This window comes from Bombus huntii, unplaced genomic scaffold (assembly GCF_024542735.1).
Source record: "Bombus huntii isolate Logan2020A unplaced genomic scaffold, iyBomHunt1.1 ctg00000077.1, whole genome shotgun sequence".
Classification (NCBI taxonomy): Eukaryota; Metazoa; Arthropoda; class Insecta; order Hymenoptera; family Apidae; genus Bombus; species Bombus huntii.
This window is the reverse complement of record NW_026099335.1, coordinates 199,422-222,649: the sequence shown is the minus strand read 5'-3', so window position 1 is coordinate 222,649 and position 23,228 is coordinate 199,422. Positions and strand designations below refer to the sequence as shown.

The following is a 23,228-nucleotide window of genomic DNA, read 5'->3' as shown; positions in this document are numbered from 1 at the left end:
TGAGGGTAAATCAGTGGGTGGAAGACTTCGAGGAAATGGCAGAAGTGTGGGGTTGGTCAGACGCCCACATGGTGGCCTATGCTAAGAAATTACTCGCAGGCTCCGCTCAGGCCTTCGTACGACAAAAACGATGCGCGAAGTCCTGGGCAAAGCTAAAAAAGGCGTTGAGGAATGAGTTTGAAAATGTAGTAAGCGACCAACAGATACATGGCGAGTTATCCCATAGAAAGAAGAAAGCAGATGAGAGTCTGCAACAATATATGTATCACATGTGCGGGATTGCAAAACAAGGAAGGGTTGATACGCAATCCTTGATAGACTACATTATTCAAGGCATTCCCGACGAGGTCGCGAACAAGACTGTGCTATACGGAGCCAGGAATATCGAGCAATTAAAAGAGCGTTTCAGGCGCTACGAAGCGATAAAAAGAGATATGGAGATGAGGACGAAATTTGAGGAGCCGAAGAGTAACAGGGTAAAGCCGGTGGCGAAGCTGTCCGAAACCGAGAGGAACAAGGAACCCGGTCGATCTGGAGATGCGAGGAAGACGCGATGCTACAATTGCTTCAAATGTAGGGAGTACGGACACATCGCATCAAGTTGCGACAATTTGGGTGAGCCCTCAAAAAAAGTTTACAGCGTGTTTCGGTCGTTACAAACAAGGCGTGGTAAGGATGTTAAGATGGAAAATTTCAAATTGAGCGCGTTGATAGACACCGGTAGTGAGCTGACTCTAATGCGAGCAGATCAGCATGTGAAAATCGGAGCGCCCAGATTAAGTCGGGAAATCGTTGGATTTGGCGGTGTCGGTTCCGGAAGGAATTTTACGCTCGGGAAATTTTCCACGAACATTATTATAGACAATGAGTCGTACTGTATAACCATACACGTAGTTCCAGACACAGTGATGCAACATTCGCTTATTATTGGCGCAGACTTTTTGGACACTGTTGAAATAAGTATAAAAGGGGGAGAATCTTTTATTAGTAGAATAAAGGACGAAAATCCCGATGAGTGTCCGGAAGTCCTCAAGATAGATGTAGAGACACAGGCGAGTGAGATAGATTTGTCACACGTTAAGGACATGCAACATAGGCTAAAAAGAGATTTGAAGAGAACCAAAGCATTGCTAAGAGACGCTCAAACGATGCTGGAGAGATCGAAAGGTGACTCGACGGGTAAAGCAGCTTTACGACAGCTGAAGAACCAGTTACAAGATGCAGAATGCGCTAGAGCAGTTGCAGTTAAAGCGAAACAGGCACTGGAGCAAGAACCGAATGAGACGCTGGCTTCGTTGCAGGAAGTACTGCGGCAACGTTCCGAAGCAGAAGATCGTGTTAATGTAGCTAGTCGCGAACGAACTGAGCTACTGTCGCAATTGGAAGAAAATAAAGAAGAGTTAGCAGAAGTTTTGAAGAAGTATCGGGCAGCTGTGCAGCAAGTGTCGGAGGAACGGAGAATAGTGGCAAGACACGTGGTGATTGGTAAAGTGGACCACGAGATGGTGTCCTCGTCGGATTCTTGCGGCCAGCAGGAGGACTTAGCGAACATCACGAGGAGGAAGAATCTGGCTAAACAACAGCAACAGGATGTTGTTGATGATATTTGCGAATTTACTGAGAAGGATAGCGTTGCGGGTGCGAGGGTTGTTTCAAGTTTTCGGATAGACTCGAAGAGAGTGAATGCAAGGCGAACGAAAAGACAAGGGAAGTCGCACGTGCGGAATCCCTCCAATAATATCGATATACAGAGGATGTGGATGACGAGGACGACGATGGGATTGTCGAGGACACGATGAACGTGAAGACCTTCGAAAAAGAAGAGATCATAGTCTCGGTAGATGGTAAGTTGTTAACGTCTTCCATGTACGAACCGAGCCTACGAAAATGTCACGATGCTGCCACGACGATCAAAGCCCCTGACAAGAGTGAAATGGGTAAACAAACAACGGAGAGGAAGATAGAGGAAGAGCGAAAGAGGAGCAGTAGCATCGAGGACGAACAGGCCGCGGTGTTCCAAGAGGAACGAGATCAGCTGCGTGCGGACGCAAAGAGACGGATTGAGGAGATCCAAATCCGAAACAAGCGGGCGTATAACAGGAGACGCAAGAAGGCGACAGCATACAGGACGGGAGATCTAGTGGCAATCGAGAGGATGCAGAGGGGTCCCGGGCTAAAGCTGCATCCGAAGTTTCTTGGACCGTATCGGGTGATAAAAGTCCTGCGAAATGACCGATGCATAGTGCAGCGAGAGGGGGAGCACGAAGGGCCACGTACAACTTCCACGGCAGCCGATCACATGAAATGGTGGAATGCTGACGATAGTGATGTAAGTGCGAGCGGCGATGATGAGCACATCTGAGGGCAGATGTGATTGTCAGGAAAGGCCGATTGTAATATCGTAGAATAGCTTTGATTGGAGATCGGCTGAAAATAGAAAAACCGTGTACGTCGTGTTTCTGTGGTTCGTTTACATTTAAGAGTGCCTACGTGACTAAAGGCACGTAGTTGGTAGTTCTTACATAGGTATGAGGGAAACAATAGACAACGTTAGAAGAAGGACGGTTTCGCTATTCAAGGCGAATCGAAAAGTGTGCGTGTTGCGAGAATCAGAGTTGATCGAGACGTCGAAGCATAGAGTCGTTAGAATTGAGTTGCGAGTGTTGTCGAGTGTTAGAGTTGCTAGTGAGAGAGAGAGAGAGAGAGAGAGAGAGAGAGAGAGAGAGAGTTACCAAATAGTTGTCAAGTTATTTGTTGTAAATACGAGCGTTGCATTTAGTTTTCCTGTTAATCAAACATCGTTTCTCTGTCTAACTAATATCTGTATTTTCAATCCATTATTAATAAATTATAATTAATCGAACAAAATTACACCTTTAATATATTCCGATATTACATTACCGTGATGTAATATTTATCATGCTTATTTTGTACGTAAAACGAATCGTTGGAATATTCCCGAAGCTAACGAAGCATTTCCCAAAAGTTAAACCGAAGAGATTAACGCGAATAGTTAAGTGAAATTTTTCCATTAACTTGCTGACCAACCGGCAAATAAAAAATCATAAAAATTGTTTCAATGTGTTGAGGTCACGCATAACTTCTTTTTTCATTGACGATTACCAAACAGGTAAAATTTCGAAATTGTACGAAGGCCACGTGACCAGATCGTATTGGAATTTGAAGTGCATGGAAAAAGACAACTCGAAGTACAAACCTTGAGCTGTACTACTCGAAGTACAAACGTGAACTAATGGATGCAGAAAAGCAATTAACGCCAAACATCCGAACAGCATCTTGGAGCCCGTCATTGTTCTGAAATAAAAGAAGTGACGAATTAAAAAGACGCAGGACTAATAATAATAAAGGAAACTTAGTTCGTATTATAAATTGAATTTACATCAGAAAAGAAGCACGATCAAGCGAAACAGATCGTAGAAATGACAAATATCATCGATATACGTTTCAGTGTAATTTCACTTTTGAAAATTATTTAGTTTAATACGATCGTATTCATCGCTCCGAAACTTTCATTGTGCTGCAATTTGTGCTGCGTCTTTTTAATTTCTCTATCTTTCTGTGTTTTCGGAAAAATTACTTGAAAGATTAAGAATTGCTTGCCTTATTTTATTTTCGATTAGTTAGGATTTGATTATTCCAGGTAAGGTTTATTATTTATAACAGGTTTTATCACTTGTTTATTATTTAGGAGTTTGTTATTTTAGGATTAGTACCTTTTAGGATTTCTTATCCTTCGAGTTTCTGTTTCAGATATCTAGGTCTATTTCAAGATGTTTTATTACATTAGGATTATTTATTCGATTAAGATAATTTAAGAGTTTCACAATGTACAAAGAAATAATCGCGTGAAATTTAGATTTATGCTTTAAACGTATTAAACACGCGGTAATTTCAATGTCTATAGCCTCGAACGTGTTCTGATTAGTTGTGTCATTGTCTGTGACATTGAAATCACAAAAATCCATTGCAAGTGTGCTGTCATGCAATGTGGATGTAATTGGGTTTTTTGGGGTTAGGTTGGGGTTAGGTTGTATCATCTGATTTGTACAGTACTATTTTAACGCAAGGACAGGAAAGTTATTATATATTTCCCGTCCATTATTTGAATCGTTGTGAAGTGTAACGAATTATATTCGATTCGAGGAGATGTTAATGAATTAGCCATTTCATATGTAATTACATGGAAATAAAAATCATTGCAAAAGTAATTGATCTAATGACAACGGAATTTCCAATATTTTTTTGTTTCGTCACCTCTTTTTCGTAATATATCTTTTATAGGTACGTGATTTATTAATCGTTCGAATGGAAATAATTATTCGTATAATATTCAAACGATTCTAGCCATAAAATAAATTAAAACGATACCTGTCAATGATATGCAATCTGCGTATGACGTCAACCTCGATCTATGCTTATACAAGAAATTTTATCAATCAATGACTAGATATACAATAATCAAATATTATAAAATTTCCTGAAAACCTTTAGGTGTTAATATCTTTAATATTTGCAAGTTATTGTTTAGCGCTAATTAGTTAGAATGTAACAAGTGGTGTACCAGAATTGAGATAATTAAGCCACACGAACAATCTTATTTAGATCTTTTTAATTTTTTAATTCTCTTTTGCTCTAATACTTCGTAAAATTAATCTTCATTAGCTACTACACTTCATAGAATAACAAGAGATAATTTTTCTTATATAACGTTTCATTCATAAAATCTATCATTAAAGTATATCTTCATAAAAATATCATTCCATACTAACGGTATATTTGGTGTCATACGAGATAACAGTTACCAGTGATGACATATGTAACTCTTTATAAAGATATCTCGTTTTATTATATATTAAAAGAATGTACTCATTGCTGCTATATTTCAGATGAAAAAAAGGCGGCAACGATTTTACAGTAAAATCGTTCGTTTACAACTGATTCATTTACATTTCATGATAATACTGTGCATTCTGAATATGCTATGATTTGGTTTAAAATAATAAATAGTCCATTCTTGCATACTATTGCTCCAGCTTTACTTGTATTTTCGATATTGGTATAAATAGAAAGACAATTAATGTCGTTCGAGTCTATTTTCGGATCATTTATATTACGTTTAATCCATATAGTTATCATATGAGACATAGTATCGTAAAATTTGGAAGAATAAAACGTTCGTACAGGAAGTACATTTTATAAGAACTCCAACAAATCTGCGTGTGCACCTAAAATACAAACTGATAGTGATAGTGATTGTTCATAAGTTTATATACATTATCTAATGTCAATCGAAGGTATCAATTCTTTTTCTCCATAAGAGTACTTTTTCATTTATATGTGTTCAAAAATACATGTGTTCAACCGTGAAGCATATGTCACCTACAACGAAAAAGAGTTTTCCTATACTTAATATTTCCTTTATATACCTATGAAAGTCTATTCTTCGCGTAGTATGAAATTATGAATAAATCTGGAATATTGTTCAATCTGAAAAGAAAAATAACTTATTGACATCATTCATTGATACGAGATTCAGAATGTTTGTTTTGTCTTGCAGAAAAAGAAGGCAGCCCTCCCTTTCTTTTAATGTGAAATAGAAAGCGAAAATTTGAAAACAGATTTTTTGGAAATTTACTTGCAAATATCGTTTTCAATATCGTGATTTTCTTCCCAATGGTACTGTACTTTCAAATTTTCCAGTATCCCTCTAAAAACAAAAAGTCGAACCTCGTTATTGTTAACGTAGGCATTACAAGGAAGCGAAGTATTAGAAAGCAGCTCCTTTTTATTATGGATTTCTCTATAATCATGTAAATAAGAAATTCCGGAAATTTTTTCCTCAAGAATTTAATTCTTGTGTTTTGATTGATAATTATTACACTGCATACTAACTTTTCGCATACTGTTCGCGTCTAACAGTTTCCTAATAATAACTACTTCAAAATTACATATGTTCTTGCACGAATTCAAAAGTACGTATGATACAATTACAATTGATTCTAAAATAATAATTATTTAAAGATATTAAGATACTAATTAAACGTTTCACTGTATTTCAAAATCTGGAACAACAAATTTTTATTTATAAAAAATGAAACTGTCTTTATATATTCTTTGTCATGATGCTATTTCTTATTACCGTGTCGACATTTTTTAAAATTCATTTTGTTATCTCTACGCAATAGGAAAATTCATATACTGCTTAATATTTTTTGCATATTATCCATCCACCGCATGATATCTTCTGAAAAATCAAAATATTAATGTTATATTATTACAATGCTTCTTAAATATCAATTTTTGACAAATTTGAAATCCAATATATTTTGCACAATTATTATTTATCAAAAAATTCCAAGTTAGTAACTTTCTTTTCAAATGGCAAATAACATATACTTTGACTTACCTGTAAGTTTTTGTTCCTAATCATCATTTCCTCTTATAGAACATCATTATTGTTCTTATAATTACTACCAGTGTCATAGATATTGTAGTGGCTACAACTGAATTAATAGAAAATGATAAATAACTGTGTATAACACTAACACATAATTGTGTATAACAATGACACATAACTTTTACTTACATATCTGTCGATAAGGGATTACTTACTGTGATATCCTGTTGATGTTTCTTAAGGCACTTGATTAGGTGCGATACGGTATCATTCCTTATGGTATACTGTAGATAAGTATTTTAGAAAATAACAAGAATAAATCTAAATTATTCAGAGGTTCCAGTTTCGGCTTAGACATAAATACAGGACCATTTGCAAAGAAGAAAGGGTGCGTTTCTACAGCCTCGTTATAGTAACCATGAATACCAATCTCTGAATTACTGGTTACTAAACATAAATATCCTATAAAATTTAATATATTTCTTTAATTTTTAATACATACATGAGTTAGTAGTTCTAAATTATGAATCATCCTACCTGTGATATTACGCTTTTCCTTATAATATCATCACTCGAGTGAACAACATTAAGATCATGTAAACCATGTCATCCTATCTTACTGTGAAGATACTTAGTTATGTTATCTAACATTATAAAAATATCATCAAATTCAAGTCCTTTTATTCACATCACATGGCCACGACGATCTGGTTCTTCGTTATATAATGTTCTAAAATTTGTCGTATATATAGGATGTACAAACCGTGATATCAAGGTATCAGTTCTTCCTTCCCAAGGGACAGTTTCATTAAAATTCTGATAGAATTAAAAATTAATTATTAATATTCTAACAATCATATATGTTAAATACGTTATAGTCAACGATATATACCTGAGCGAATGTAGGGGTGATTCCTTGATAATTATAAATGTCATCAGCCCACATCATTGTGCCACTTCTTTGTACTCCAGCCTCTAGATTAACAGCCTAAACAAACATACGAAATTTTATAGAAGCTGTACAAAATATAGTATATATGCGCAATATTGAAGCGTTCAAGGGGATATAAAGGTAATGTACATCACATACACGTGTACTCTCATGCAACAAAATACAATTAGATTTAATAGTATAAGCTCTTTTATTCATCATAATAGATTGGAAATTTAAGTGTCTTACGAGGGTGAGTAAAAAGTTACCCGCTCTGTCGGTGTAGAATTTATTTTAAGCAATTGTCAAAAAAGACATACATCATTTTTTGACATAATCACTCGATTTCTGTATACACTTTGTCCATTTGCCGAAGGACCTTTGTATTTTCTCATTAAAAAATGTTTTGGGCTGAGCTGCGAACCACGAATGCATCGTCGTCTTCACCTTTTCATCAGCTTTTTCGGCATCCATCTCGCACAAACTTTTTAAAATCCAAATCTGTCGTGCACTATTGCATAAGCAGAGCCGTGGCTGATTTGCAAATGATTTGCCACATTATCCAGTGTCACTCGTCTATTCCATAGAGCATAAGTTCATGAGCACGTTCAATGTTGTCATCGTGGATGTGGACGGGCGTCCAGCTGTTTTTTCATAACACTCGTGCGATCTTCTTTGAACTTTTGTGCCCATTCAAACACACTTCGTGACAAAACACTTTCTCCATAATGTGCATTAAATCTTTGATAAATATAGGCATCAAACATAACCTCCGACCACAAGAAACGAATCACAGCATCCTGCACTGTTTTCCTGCAAATCACCATTGCAAAGCGCCATTACTCGCGCAACGGTCACAAACGAATTGACGTAACACAAAGAAACCTGCGCAGCAGCACTGAACAGATATTGACGTCATACGAAGAGTGCAGATGGATCAATACGGTCGACAGAAGTTTTAACTATCTGGAGTGCGGATAAATTTTTACTGAGAGTCGTATAGGAATCTATAATCTGTAAGTACACCTTTGGCTGAATGGAAATTTCTCTTACATATAGTCAAAAATGCTGAAACTGTGTATTGAATTGGAAAGTGATAAAAAATAAGTGAAGTTTCGAGGTTGCATGTGATTGCATGAGTACACAGGACGTTTTTAGCGAATAAAAAATAATTTTGAAAGACACGAGACTTATCTTGTATTTTATGCACTCTCTGTGTCCGAATTTCCAGAAGCTCTCTATCTTATGAAGTGTTTTAGATTAGCCGGAAAATTTTGTACGTACGTACAAGAAGTATACGATCTAAGTGGAATATTCCATTATTCTCTTGATACAACAGAAACGAAATTTACAGAACTTCTCAGAAAGTTGGTTTATTATTACCAAATTTATAGAATTAATATACGTTTATCATCTTTACATACCTAAGTCGTGGAGGTTTATCGTGCGTAAAAAATTAGTGTCGTTTCAAAGTTACATTTCGTACATTTTAAGCCTATAATTTGTAACGTACAAAACAATGTAAATTTGAGCTGTTTCTTATCTCCACAATAAGAAAATCCAACTTTACGTTTTTTATCTAATTAATATACAAAATAAATTGTGAATTGATTCGAGAATATAGGATTTCCCCATTTTCATGATTATCGTGATTTTTGTATAAATATATTTTTTAAGATACTAATAATTAGGTACTTATAAATTAGTATTATCAATTATTTTGCATTTATAATTCCGCCTCTAGTATAAGTGTTAATTGAAAACTAACTTTATGTTTCAAAAAGTACTAGCAAAGTCGTTGAGTAACAAGCCACTGATGCTAACACAAATAGCATTGTCGTAATTAAATATTTCTAAATATTCATTTTTCATTTTGAACCTGTAGAAACAATTTATTATATATACTATTAGCTAAGTAATTGCATATTTAATTAAGTCGAAATATAAAACTTAGTTATTTTAATAATTTAAAAAATAAAAAACTGACAAACATTTCAATTTAATTTATGGTTGGAACAAAAGACAGTTATTCTTCATTAATTGAAATATTGCAATGCAGAGTACTTTCCAAAATACGCCGAGAGTATTCCTGATGGTGAAACGAGCGTTGCTTCATCGAACGCAGCTAAAGAAAACAACATCTATGTAGTTGGTGGTACGATGCCTGAAATAGAGGGCGCTAAATTGTACAATACCTGTACTATTTGGGGTCCCGATGGAACTTTGATAGCAAAACACCGAAAGGTAAGTAATATATTCCTTTATGGCTTTGAATTTGAAAATATTGGGGTGAAGAAAGTGACTCTATCTAGGAATAATTTAGGAATATACATATGTACATACGTATACTATAACCAATTCTATAATTTACGGTTTATAAAATACGAAAACACAATAAGAAAATCCAACTTTACGTTTTTTACACAATGATATTTATGGAACAGTAATATCATATTATTGCATCGCTTGGAGAATGAAGTCAAGGTACGATGTGACCCTAGTGTAAACGCTGGGATACCCAGCTGTGCCGCACTTATAAGCATAAGACACAATACCTATTAAATACGAGGTTAATTCATGTTGTATCAGCAGTGGTCCGCCGCGGTCAGCCTGAAAGGATCGTTAAATTTTTAATCAAAGATACTGAAATATATCGATCGAATTGTATTGAAATTATACTTATATACAGTAATAATCTTCTATTGATTTGTGTATTGAAATACTCCAATTTATAACGTACATGTTATATGTATTTTGAGCAAAACTAAGATTAGAAGGAAATTAGATTAAATACCATAACGAGGTGTGAGAAGTGGGCAAAACTATTAAATTGTGTTTATCTATTATTTTTAATGTTTAAGACGTCGATTTGATGTTAATTCGAATCGACGTGTCTTCAGATACCGTATAGTTTGTAGTAACTCTGTAACTTAATTACCGTACAAGAATCCTCTCCACCCTGAGCATGTTCGGCGCATATTATACCATCAGTGATATCAGGTGCATTAGGAAATTTGGAATAAGCTATTTTGCATTCGGCGTTCTTAATCACTGGCATTTGTACTTCCATTAATGCATTACGTCGTGGTCGTCCTACGAAGAAAATAAGAAAGATATTTAAGACTGGAACTATTTAATTTTATTATAAAATTGATATCACTTACTATATCTTAATGCTCCCGATCCAGCAACAAGGGGGTTATAGCCGACGAAGTTGCTCTTTCGTAGGGGCTCTTTCGTACAAATGGGATATACGTACCCTGAAAAATAAAAAAATAAATGAAAATGCAGGAAACGAATGACCAAAAGTATGAGAAAGAATTATACACGCTTTATGACACAATATATGTGTACAGTAAGAAATTTCAGGATATGATACTTCAGTAATACTCAATAGCATATATATATATATATATATTTGAGGACTTACTCGAAAATGGCACCTCCTCCACCAATCTAAGAATGACAATATTATGATTGTGTATGTTTTCTATTCCATCCATATGTGCACAATGTGCTGCGGTCAAAACATGCCTAGCCGATATCAGGGAACCTCCGCACTTCCATAGTGGTTTGTCTGGGTTTCGGGGATTACGAAAACCTAATGCAGCGATCCATGGCCAAGCGCCTAAAATGCAATAGTCATAGTTGTGAATATACATAATTTTTTCTCACATAACGGGTAACAACGATTATTACCTATTCGATATTCGATCATACAGCAGACGATAAGTACATACGTACAAATACTCTGAAATAGAGATTTGATAAAGACAGAAATTAAATTTTTATTCCAGTGGAATACAAATTATTAAATAATTCTATATAATTTCTATTTGAACTATACTGAACTATAAAGTTCAAACGTGTAATTTCTGCCCTAACAGTTTTTGATCTCTATCCATATTATTACTCCTATATCAATTTTTTATTTCAAGCAAAAAGATACTCTTCCTAACATGAAGTAAAAGAAAGAAATAATTCAAGTTAATAAGTAAAGTTACTACCGATAAAATCATAGCATTATTATTTAGTCTAATTGAAATGTACATTGATGTGCTGTTTAATGCCTTTAAAGTTCATTCTTTGCAGTAAATGGCTTATTATTAATCGGAAAGAAAGACATAAAACGTACCAAGTTCAGCTGGTTTACCATCGACCACCCTGGTATGAGAGACGTTGCTAAAACCACAGTATGGTGGTCGCAAAGCCTTATACTTATACACAGTTTTTATTAAAATTTCTCTCTTCTCTTTGTTTGGATCGTTCGGACAGCAAACGATCGTAACATTGCCCTGGTATCTGCACACTGATCGTCTATAAAAATCGGTGGCTGTACGGTACTGTATCTGCCATATTTCTTGCAGAGGTTTACATTTTCTGTAGTCAAGGCACCTGCCTTCTTGATTGTCCGGTGTGGTACATTCTGGATCAAACAATTTTAAAACATTTATACAGTTCAAAGATGCGTAAGAAAGCGACACCGATTACTCAACTTTCGAAGTAAAAGGCCGATCAAGTCCACCGGATTGCCCTACAGACACGTATTAATCCGTAAGAGTTAGTCATCATGTTGATAATAATTATCTAAAGAAACTTTTCACGTGAAAATATAAAATTTTAATTGATTAGATATTGTGTTAGCCATACTTAAGAAAGAAAATGAAAATGAATGAAATGAAAGAAAAGGACTACCTTCAACCTCATGTTTTAAATAAACACTTTGTCAGTTTTGCGGTAAATAAATTCTTAGGAATTCAGGACAGTTTTTAGTGAATCATTTTGTTTCGACCGTTCGCGGAGAGACGCGATCGCGAGATAGCACGTCAACGAGAGTTGTAAGTTCCCGTTACGATTAAATAATCGACGCCACGAACTGATCGATCCCCTTATTTCGATTATGATAATAAGGGTAGTTCAACGAAATTCCACAGAATTAACACAAATAAATTAATGTTTATTTCAACAACTTATTAACTAGAAAGATATAAATGGAACAAAAAAAATGTAACTGCGTTTTGGTTGATAAGTAATGCGCGACATACCACATGTGTTGACGGTTCGACATCTCGAAAAGTTCTGAACGCCTTTCGATTTTTTTCGTTTTTTCTGGAAGGCGACCCCCACTACGTTCGGATCACGCCACATTCTTTTACGCGAGGTAAAATACGGGCCACGAGTCAACGTTTCTGGAAGTCGCCCTGCTTAATGAACCATGCGCTTGCCACTACAATGTTTGTTTGCCGGGCAGACACGACGATCCGTCTGCGACATTATAGTGCCGCGATCGATAGTTAAGAATATGACCTATGGTAAGCCGCATGGCGTAACATTCTCCCCCCGTTGAGAGGGTACCGATCAAACTAGGGAGGTGTGGTTGAAGTTCCCATCTTATTTCGTCTCGGTGGCTAGTTGTTCGGGTTTCTCGAGATCGGGTTGAATTGGCAGTGGGACAAGCCTTTTGACGCCCCGATCCAAAATGCTCTTTGCCGTCTGAACTGTAGCTGTCCGGATGACACCATCGGCGCCTGGATGAATCTTGATAACTCGGCCCAGAGGCCAATGCATGGAGGGAACGTTGTCCTCTCTGAGGATGACGATTGTGCCCTTTTGGATGCTGTGTCCACCCTTGCTCCATTTATTGCGGTTGGTTAGCTCGTTCAAATACTCCTTATGCCAGCGGTTCCAAAAATGTTGTTTAAGCTGTTGGATATGCTGCCATTTGGAGAGTCGGTTCGATGGAATGTCCCTGAAATCTCGATCACGTAAGCACATTAATGAATCGCCAATGAGGAAATGTCCGGGAGTGAGGGCTAGGAGATCATTTGGATCGGTGGAGATAGAAGTTAGAGGGCGGGAATTGAGGACTGCTTCTATTTCTATGATAAGAGTATTACGGTGTTAAGCTCATATGTTTCTGTTTCTCCACTCGCGCTGCGCCATAATATCCTTTGATATTTCCGATCCTCTGGTCGTACGAGGAATTGCCGATACATTTTCTCGATGTCGCCAGTGAGTACGTACTGATGAGCGCGGAATCTAATTAATATGCAAAATAAATTGTGAATTGATTCGAGAATATAGGATTTCCCCATTTTCATGATTATCGTGATTTTTGTATAAATATATTTTTTAAGATACTAATAATTAGGTACTTATAAATTAGTATTATCAATTATTTTGCATTTATAATTCCGCCTCTAGTATAAGTGTTAATTGAAAACTAACTTTATGTTTGAAAAAGTACTAGCAAAGTCGTTGAGTAACAAGCCACTGATGCTAACACAAATAGCATTGTCGTAATTAAATATTTCTAAATATTCATTTTTCATTTTGAACCTGTAGAAACAATTTATTATATATACTATTAGCTAAGTAATTGCATATTTAATTAAGTCGAAATATAAAACTTAGTTATTTTAATAATTTAAAAAATAAAAAACTGACAAACATTTCAATTTAATTTATGGTTGGAACAAAAGACAGTTATTTTTCATTAATTGAAATATTGCAATGCAGAGTACTTTCCAAAATACGCCGAGAGTATTCCTGATGGTGAAACGAGCGTTGCTTCATCGAACGCAGCTAAAGAAAACAACATCTATGTAGTTGGTGGTACGATGCCTGAAATAGGGGGCGATAAATTGTACAATACCTGTACTATTTGGGGTCCCGATGGAACTTTGATAGCAAAACACCGAAAGGTAAGTAATATATTCCTTTATGGCTTTGAATTTGAAAATATTGGGGCGAAGAAAGTGACTCTATCTAGGAATAATTTAGGAATATACATATGTACATACGTATACTATAACCAATTCTATAATTTACGGTTTATAAAATACGTTATGATACGGGAAACGCCCATTTTTGTTGTAATGTGTTTGTTGTTGTATAAATTTTTCACATACTTAAAATATTATTATACTTATTTTTTCTCCTTTTTAAACATTATTAAATGATAAGATTTTTTAATAAAAGAAAGTGATAAAAACGCTGTCAGTTATTAAATAAAAAATAATTAAAGTTTAGGAGTTGGTAACTTTGATATTAAATTACAAAAGTTGCAGCAATAGAATTAGCGACCACATTTTTATGTTATTAGGTACATCTATTCGACATCGACATTCCTAATAAGATTACTTTTCGAGAGAGTGATTCACTCAGTCCTGGTAACTCCCTAACGACGTTCGATGTGAAGGGCTGCAAAATAGGTATTGGCATTTGCTATGATATTAGATTCGAGGAAATGGCACGCATTTATCGGAACAAAGGTACAGTAACTTAATCGATCAATACTTAACTAGCAAAAAATTAAATATCTTTCTTAAATATATTCTATATAAAATTAATATAATCTGTAACTCTGTATAAAAAGAAGCTTAATTTAAAAAAACCAGTATATTTGCTGAAAATGAAACAAATAAAAGAATTAAAAGCACAATAAGAGGACTGTCCTCGCATATTCAGAAATGATGGAATGTGAACCGTGCAACTACGAAGTTAATTGGTATTCGGTGGCTTCATATTTCCTGCTTCTCTGGGTTAGGTTGCCAAATGCTGATATATCCAGCGGCATTCAATATGACCACTGGACCACTGCACTGGTCATTACTTCAGCGTTTCAGAGCGAATGATAATCAATTATACGTTGCCTGCATATCACCGGCTCGTGTTCCTTAAGCAAGTTACGTCGCATGGGGACATACACAGTTGACCAATCCCTGGGGAAAGATTCTTTACGATTTGGAAACTCAAGAGAATATGGCAGTCACCGATATCGGTAATTTACAGCTTAAAATTAAAAGCGAGAGATCCATGATGTAATTAATTTTTAGTCTCGTTAATTTATCGATTTAGCCATCTTCCTCTGTATTTGTTGAATTTATTAGTAAGCATTACTTATTACTTCGTATGTTTCTTTTTTCTATCAGATCTAAAAGTTGTTGAGGAAGTAAGGGCTCAGATACCTACATTTTCTCAGAGACGTACAGATTTGTACGACACTGTCTGTAAGAAGGAGTAACTCTACACTAAAACAGAAAATGTTTTTTTATAATATTTCTACTACGATATCCTTTTTTTGTGAATTATTACTAATTTCTTATCATTTGTACTAAATGAATGACTCAATTAAGAAAACCAAAACGTTATAAATAATAATCTGTATATCTTGTGTATCAACATGTAATTGGATATTATAATAATATAGGAATGCTATAATAATATAGGATAATAATATAGGAGAATAGTAATATAGAAAAAAACTACATGCTTTTAAACACCTTTAATATCGATCACATAAATTGTTATAATTCACAATGATTACGCATACATAAAAGACCCCTTGATAGTAAAATTTACGATCAAAAGGCAATTACGTATCGTTTAACAACATTTAATTTATAACACCTTTTAAACATTTAGACAGATTAACACATAACACTTCTTATATAGAAACATCAATTCGAAGTTGTCAGCTTGGAGAAATTGGTCGATTAATACCTGTAGATTGTCTGTCTCGATGAAAGACTTAAAGAGAGCAAAAACATGATAATGCCGCTAATATAATATTCCTTCTTTCTTGTATCTGTCTGCCTCTCAGGTCGTTTTACTAATTACAATAAGTAATTTCGCCTTCTTTGCGCTCTCTTTTAACGCATTCGAGACCGAAAGAAATTCATATCAGTCAGTAGGCAAGGGTATAATATACATATTTTATATATAACTTACGTAGTAATGTATATATCATGTTAATTTCATATTTTTTTCAATATAGAATTATTATATATATATATTTAACTGTACATAATACATTATAGAATAACATAGTATATAATTTTATATTTTAAAAATATGAGGCATACTATTTAAGATTGTCATCGATTTAAAATCAAAGTATGAAAAGGATACCCTGGAGAGAGTAAAACACAGAATCATTCTAACTAAACATTCAAATCGTAGCGACACCTAGGTATCGTCTTACAATTAAATCTCGGTCTCGAATGGATTAAAATGAAATACATACTTGCAGCTTCAACATCTTCAATATCGAGGAGATTCAAACTTTACAAATAAATGTAAATTGCGATGTAAAACAAAGCGATGTAAAAAGGGAAAAGGAGGAAAGAAGGAACAGGGAAGCAAAGAGAAGAAACGAATTTTTCATTTTCTCGAAACTGGATCAAGTTTCAGGAAGGCCATCCAAGTAATTGATGTCCTCTGTACTTATTTGTTAATCATGCGCGGAATCAGAACGATTCGACCTCGTTCCAAAGCAAATCGTTACTAGAGTAGAGACGGGAATTAATAATTCGTGTCAATTGTTCGATCGTGTTCACAAATTCAAATGCGGTTGAGTAGCGGAAACCATTTATAACACGTCCCATACAGCGTAGATCGCATACACGTCTTAGGATGTATTTTTGGTACTTATATATACTCTATATATATTCTTACTCTATATATACTTATATGTACTCTATGTATATTCTCTATCTTATATATACCATAAAATATTTCGTGAAATCGCGTATTCGTGTCTAATGTCAGGGATTCTCTTTCCATAAGTCTGCGTTTTCTATATTATCTTTCTTCCTTATCAGTAGGCATTCTCACAATTTGTGATTAATACTGCTCGTACAGGAATGTTAGGTTTTTGACGTTGTAAAATTTCACGTGAAATAATAATGCCTATATATTGACTAATTTATCAATTAATTAAATCCGTGTATATCAAGTTTTCTATAATTTAGTACTTTCGTGTAACTACAGAAATTTGATGCAATATAAAACTTGATTAAAACAGCGATTCATTAGGAAACGAGAATAATGATGCAAATATTTTTTGTAGCCATTATATAGGATTTCGATTGCATAATTAATCAGTATCAACTTACCAATCTTTAACTGAAGAATGTGAAGAAGGGCTGGCGGTATATAGACCGCAATTATGATCGTTTTCATGTAAATTGCCAAGCTGCTGTACATGTTTGTTATTCGTAAAAAGTTGCGATGACAAGCGGAAAGAAATAAACAATCCAAAAGTATCTGCAACAGAAATCAGAATACACTCAGAATACACGTTTTCGCATGGTTGGATCAATTTCGCGTGGGACTAACCTGATTGAACCTAACGCGGGATAATTGCTCAACTCACGACCTTAACCAGCCCGCTTGATTCTCTGTAAATGCTTGAAATTGACGCTTGGATTCTTTCCAGATTAACTAGCTTTGCCCCTCCCTCCCTTTATCTATTTTCTTAGATCAACTTAGAATGGATCGAACAAAGGCACAAAAGAATTCGAAGAAAACAACAACTTATTATCCAAATTGTTCATCGAGGGTAATCAATGCTGTATACTTCCTAGAATTAGGATGAATAGGGATTTGGAGAAACCCACCGGCCATGTCCAGAATAATAAAATATCTCGCTTTTGCAATCTCGCGACTTGATCCGCAGTGAGGGGTAAAGGATACCGATCCGCGACCGTATATTTATTTAGTTCTCGAAAATCTACCTATCATCTATCTGAACCATTGTTCGTCTTCACGAGTAACACGGGGCTCGCGAACGGTGAATTACTAGGCTTTATGATTTTTGGCTGTAATTAAGTCGCTTGTTCTATCACGTACTACTCTGCGCTCGCGAAGTCTATTAGGACTCCTTGTACGGCGATGTTAGGATCAATTAATTGTACTTCTAACTGTCCTGTATTTTTTTTGTACGAGTACGTAGGGAACCCGTAACGGATGAATCTCTGAATTTTCGAAAAGAAAGATTAATCGACTTTTATCACTACCACGTACCTCATTGTCAACTTCATTGACATCGATCTCGTTTTCAGCGGTTTTATTACGGGCATGAATTATTTTTGTTTTACACATAGCGAGGCTAGTTTGTGTAATATTACGTCAAGATCTTGGCTTAAAATTTGACGAGCAATCGCGATATCGTATTTTTAAATAACTATCAGTCAGGACATGAAAAATTTATCTCTAACCACTAAAAAGAAAAGAAAAGAAAAGAAAAGAAAAGAAAAGAAAAGAAAAGAAAAGAAAAGAAGAAAGATAATATGTTGTGGCAGTCTAAGTCGATCTAAGAAAATAGATAAAGGGAGGGAGGGGCAAAGCTAGTTAATCTGGAAAGAATCCAAGCGTCAATTTCAAGCATTTACAGAGAATCACTATTGAAAGTTCAAAGGCCGACTAGTGAGCTTCATCCTATCTCATTTTTTAATCAGGCGATGGATCGACGAATCGTATTGATTTCGAGGATTATTATAGTTCTGTGGGGATTTTAAAGCGTGGTTTGTCTAATCTTGTCTCGTTAGCTACAGACTCTTTGGCGAGCAGCCTGAAACTTGATCCAGTTTCGAGAAAATGAAAAATTCGTTTTTCCTCTTTGCTTCCCTGTTCCTTCTTTCCTCCTTTTTCCCTTTTTACATCGCGTTAAGACCCGTTAAATAATATTGACTGCCGTGGACGCTGGCTGAGAAGTGCACTTTATAACTAGCTTTAAAATCACTGACGTCGACGAGGACAAAGGTAAGTTAGAGGGTCATTTATCTGAGCTGGTGTTATTCCGCTGTACAAACTATTTCCGGCCAGTACCTTTTATGTACTTTCGCTTCCGCTAACAAGCAACGCGCCATGTCCATCACTGTTCTATTATACCTTTCCGCTGTCCCGTTTAATTCATGTACGTATGTTGGGCAATTATTTATTCTTATACCTTTATCCCTAGCAAATTTATAAATTCGATTATTTAAATATTCTTTACCATTATCGCATCTTAATATTTTTAACCTCTTGCCCGTTAAATTTTCGGCTTCATTTACGAACTGTACGAAAGAATCAAAGACCTCATCTTTTGATTTTATACAATAGATCCTAGCTATTTTACTATAATCATCGATAAATGAAATGAAATATTTTTCTCCATTGAATCCGGTAGTCTTAAAGGGACCACATACGTCCGTATGAATAATTTCCATTATTTCCCTAGCCTTAGTTCGATTATTTTTGAAAGGTAAGTTATGCATTTTGCTTTCTATACACACCCTACATTTCAAAAGTTCCTTTTCAAATTCATTCGGTATGCCAGTCACTAGCTGCTCTTTACCCAAAATCTCTAAATATTTAAAATTTACGTGTCCTAGCATCCTATGCCATCTTTCCTTTTTACTCATACCACTACGTTCGGCGCTGTTTACTAAGTGCTTCTTCCCTTTCAATATACTTTTTATTCTATATGTCCCATTCTCTTTGAACGCTACAGCTGTAAGTATATTATCCTCATCTATTACTTTCGCAATATTTCGTTTGGAAATAACCGTATTCTTATTGTCTGTTAGTTTACCTAAACTAATCAAATTTGCGGACATTTCTTTCGCGTAAAATACTTTCCTCATATTTATTTTATTTTGTTTTCCGAATGCTTCAAAATAACTTATAACATTCCCAACTTTTGTCGCTTTTATCGGTCTATTATCGCCTAAATATATATTTACCGGTTCTTTTAGGTCGATAGATTTATCGAAATAATTTATATTATTAATTATGTGATCGGTACAACCGCTATCTAATAGCCACACTATTTCGTTCTTACTTATTTCATTCGTCTCACTGCTGTTTGCTGCGTGCGCCGTTGCTGTCCATATGCCTGCTCTTGAGTTTCCATGCTCGCCCGTGCCGGTTCTTGATTGACGATGAAAGTTTCCACGTCCTCTGCTCGTATTGCCTTTGTTCTCTCTTCCTCTGTTTCGACCACGTGTTGGCCCATGCCAATAGCCGTTACTGCTTCCCGCTTGGACGCCATTTTGACACTCTCTCGCAAAGTGTCCTAATCTTCCACATCTGAAGCATCCTTCCTTTTTTGCAGAAAAGGCGTTGGTTTGCCTTTCTCCTCGATTGGATTTATTTTTCTTCTCTGCTATTTCTATTTTATTTTTCACATACGCTACCGTTTGATTCTCTTCTTTCAATGCGTCTATTATGTCCGCTATGTAGCTGTATTCTTCGGGTAACGTATTCAGCATGTAATTCAGCTTTTCCCTCTCACTTACTTGTGCGCCCGCACTTTTTAATTCATTTATTAATTTTTCGAAATCGTTAAAGAATGATGCTGAATCAGTGTAGTTCTCCAGTCTTATGTTTTCCAATCTCCTTCTGCATACGATCTGCAGTGCCGTCGACTCTTTCAAGTACATTTCATCGAACCTTTTTATTATATCATACGCCGTTTTTCCTTCCCTAACATACTCCAATTGTCTGTTCGATATTGCACTATAAATTATATTTATCGCCTTCAAATCCTTTTTGTCCCAGTCTTCATCGTCTCTTTCGTTCTTCATTCTAGTTGTAACAACCTCGCATTCCTTATATTTGAGAAACATCGTGATTCTTTGCTTCCACATTCCATAATCCTCACCATCGAATATAGGTATCATGATTTCCGATCTCTCCATTTTAATTGATTCTTCTTTTTTTTTCTTTTCTTACTCAAGCGTTCCTACGTGCTCGAAGTATATTTTGTTCCTCTGAAAGTTTTTTTTTCTTTACTGAAAACTCACTCGCAAGATCGTAACCACGCACTAAATATCTTGCAAAACTAGTAACCACGCTCTGCTACCATGTTAAGGAAATTCGAGGATTTGGGAATACAAATAATTGACTATATTTCCCACGCAACAGTTATACATCTATATTACACTCTGAAGAACGTCTTGCACGCACGCTTGTCGCCAACCGACTATCCTAGATTCTTCTAACATCTGGCAACAGTCTTTTGTCTCCACTAAGACCTTGACGCCCTCTGGCCCTTACACACACACTCTCATGTACAGTGTAAATGTATCACTTCCCTAACACAATTATCCCGCGTTAGGTTCAATCAGGTTAGTCCCACGCGAAATTGATCCAACCATGCGAAAACGAGTGTATTCTGATTTCTATTGCAGATACTTCTGGATTGTCTATTTCTTTCCGCTTGTCATAGCAACTTTTTACGAATAACAAACATGTACAGCAGCTTGGCAATTTACATGAAAACGATCGTAATTGCGGTCTATATACCGCCAGCCCTTCTTCACATTCTTCAGTTAAAGATTGGTAAGTAGATACTGATTAATTATGCGATCGAAATCCTATATAAAAACTATACAAAGATATTTGCATCATTATTCTCGTTTCCCAATGAATCGCTGTTTTAATCAAGTTTTATATTGCATCAAATTTCTGTAGTTACACGAAAGTACTAAATTATAGAAAACTTGATATACACGGATTTAATTAATTGATAAATTAGTCAATATATAGGCATTATTATTTCACGTGAAATTTTACAACGTCAAAAACCTAACATTCCTGTACGAGCAGTATTAATCACAAATTGTGAGAATGCCTACTGATAAGGAAGAAAGATAATATAGAAAACGCAGACTTATGGAAAGAGAATCCCTGACATTAGACACGAATACGCGATTTCACGAAATATTTTATGGTATATATAAGATAGAGAATATATATAGAGTACATATAAGTATATATAGAGTAAGAATATATATAGAGCCAAACCAACCAATTACTTTAATTAATGCAAGCTGTACTCGAGATTCGCGCATCTTGTGTATACACACCGGGTCAGACAAAAGTTTTCATTCATCCCAGTAGAACTTTCGTAGTCCTTGAATGAGTGGACTGATTCTTCGTGCGAAAACAAATTGGAAGCGCAGAGGGATGTATTGTTTCAGCGTATATCGATTTTAAAGCACGGTTTTAAAGCACGGTATAATCAATTCTTTTACATAAAATTATATTGTATAGGCTATTGTTATTTAAACACTTTAAATTGGATGGTTTTTACATATGCTAAAAAAATGGAAAATGATGATGATGAATCAATGACACGTAGAAAATTATAATCTATTGTATTGCTGTTATCTAATGGTGTTGTAATTGACTGTATGGTGGATGTATCTAATGGTGTTGTAGTTGACTGTATGTTGTTCAATATTGCCATGAAACTCTTCTGATTCATTGTCACTTATACGAAGTATGGAAGTATACGAAATTGATAAAATTATTAATAATATTTACGAAGAGAAAGTAAACTGTTGGATATATGACAAAATAATTCTATTTTAAATAAGAGACTGGTCAGCGTGGTTATTTTGTTTACAAAATCAAACGAATTTAATGAATGTAATGGTAAGGAAGTAACTATAAATGGCTGTTAAACTATTTTTATGCTTGAAAAGTAATTCGCAAAGTAATGTAAAGCAGTACTACTGAGTTGTACATAACCTCTTTCAGAATTTGTTCTTAACCTCTTGCTTCATAACTTCCTTAATTATACTCTTCAAACTTATTGACTACTTCGATGTTGTTACGAACAGAAACTGATAAAATATTAATCTTAAATATAGATTGAAATGAAAGCTTGTCACGTAAATATATATATATATGTACTACTTACTCAAACTATGGATCACATAACCTATAAAAAAAAAAAAAAAAAAAAAAAAAAAATTATTGTACACTATAAAGCAAGAGGTTAAATCTTTAATCTGTTAAGAATTAAATTTTTTATTGTAACTGCGAAAATTATAAAAGTACCAAGCGAAGCAAGTACGGAATATATGCGGAATATGAATCGCTCAACGAACCAAAGAGCGGCTCAGTGACAAAATTAGTAAAGTAAAGACCACAAATATTACAACATTATATTCTACCACAAAATAATTCTCTATACAAAAAAGGTACACAACGAATCGATTTTTCACAACGATAAGAGTCAACAGAACCAATCAAGACCAGGCGAGACTCTCATAAGACAACGATATCAGAGGGATCAAATCAGCGACTTCAATCTATGTT

General features: G+C 35.0%; 1 long non-coding RNA gene across 1 annotated transcript in view; it reads right to left on the bottom strand.

Annotated features, from left to right (window-relative positions):
- Positions 1-22,846: 22,846 nt before the first annotated feature.
- The window catches only part of LOC126876503 (uncharacterized), a 163,121-nt gene continuing 162,739 nt past the window's right edge, over positions 22,847-23,228 (bottom strand). The window contains exon 2 of the long non-coding RNA XR_007694241.1: positions 22,847-23,027. This is a non-coding gene — a long non-coding RNA (uncharacterized LOC126876503). The remainder of the gene's footprint in view (positions 23,028-23,228) is intronic.